This window comes from Phaenicophaeus curvirostris, chromosome 15 (genome assembly GCF_032191515.1).
Source record: "Phaenicophaeus curvirostris isolate KB17595 chromosome 15, BPBGC_Pcur_1.0, whole genome shotgun sequence".
NCBI lineage: Eukaryota > Metazoa > Chordata > Aves > Cuculiformes > Cuculidae > Phaenicophaeus > Phaenicophaeus curvirostris.
Genome location: NC_091406.1, coordinates 16093924 through 16095848, shown reverse-complemented (window position 1 = coordinate 16095848; position 1925 = coordinate 16093924).

Sequence of the window (1925 nt, the reverse complement as noted above, 5' to 3'; positions counted from 1 at the left end):
TATATGTGTCTTTTTTAAACAATTTCCACACCAAATCAGAAAATTCATGACCTAAGTACATTTCTTTACTTTCATAAGAGAAAAGGCAAGCTATCTTTCAGATCAGAACTGCCGCAGCAATTACGTTATTGAACATCACACAGAGTAGACCCAAACCTTGACAAAGCTGAGTAGTAGACACTAAAAGCCCAATTTATTTTTTTTTTTTCCCCACAAACCACTTCCCCAACAATTCTAACTATGGCTTCTTCTATGAAAAGACTGAGACTCTGACCTGGGTGCTGAAGACGTGTTTCAGTGACACCAAAAAAACCACTGACCCTGGATATGCAGCTGCTCATGGAGATCTGGGTTTATGTCATGACACTGTCTTCACGATCTTTTTTAAAAAATAAAATATCTACCATATTCTTTCTGCCATACCACAGATGATTCACTGATGGCCCACAAAGAAGAATTATGTACCTCCTAGGATCCTCTAGCTTTATTCAAAAATAGGCTTCTCTTTAGCTCTTTCTGACTCTATATTAAGCAGCTGCATTTTTAAAGGAAACCCGTCAATAAGATTATCATCACATGATCCTGAATTGGCAGAACACACCCAAATCTCTTAGAAAGCAGACAGACACAACCAGGTTAAACCTAGTTCCTCTTCTACAACTCCTTTCTGGTTTTACTGTATTTTTTTCAAGAAAAACAACATTCTCAGTTCTAAAATATAAGACAAAGCTAATTATGTCAACATTTTTCCCCTCTCCTTTTTTAAATGGGATTGATCCAGCTCTTAGCCTTGGTTTTCTAGTAACTTTGTTTTTTGACAAGACCTTGGTTTGATTATTATCTTAGATTGTGCCACACTTTTTCTCTGTTCAAGTCTTTTGTGTATATACACCACTGGAAACATTTTAACCAAATTTTAGTATAAACAGTATAGCTTCTCAGAGGATATAATCAGATTTCATAAACAGTTTTACTTTAAATATATGTGATTTGTAAACATTGTCTTCCTTTCTACTATATTTAGCTAGGACCTGGAATCCAAATTTAGGGAACTTCATTTCCAAACAAATATAAGTAAAAAAATAAGATTGAAAATAGGAGGTTAAAAATTATTTAGGTGACATAGCCTGTTTATAGCCCAATAATTTTTAAAAGCTTATTAGTAATCTTGTGAAAGAAAAGTCAGTTTTAATGTTAGTTTTTGAAACAATGCTAAAATTAAGAGCAATAATCCCTATATCACAACTGGTTATGTGAGCTGGAGGTTCTAATTCTCTTCCATTGCACTGCCTTGAAAACTTGGACAACCCCAAAAATACCTCCTGTGGAAGTCTGCTTTATTTATTTTAAATCATCTTATTAGTGAAAGAGAAATAAAATACAAAACACCACAACAAATTATAACATTGTGGTTTTGGGTTTTTTTTGAGCAGAGGAAATCTTGATTTTATTATTCAGATAAATACATTTTGCATATGAATAAAAACACACGCCAACATTCAAACATGTCCACAAGTAAAGTATGATTGAACACATCAAAATACCGGCTACTCAAATTCTAGGCCAAGAAGATTTCAGGACAGAGTATTTAGACTGCTAACTCTTTCTTTCATAGCTCGGTGCCTTAGAAAGTCGCTACAAAAACGAGAATGAAAGTACTTTCAGTCTTCCAGAAGTAATGTGCTCTTTGGCCTCCTTCCTCAGCAAAATTTTTAGAATGAGGAAGGCAGATCAAATGACAAGCTGCAGTTCCTCCTTTACCAACCGTTTCTTACCCCATTTTCTGGAACACACTGAGATAACAGTGCAATGACTTGACTTGAAGTAATTGAAAACCTTTTCTTCCTGTTCTGATACGTGTTTTTTAAAAGGAGACAACAAAATGTGAAAATTTTCATGCCCTGTGTCCTAACCCTTCTAGTTAA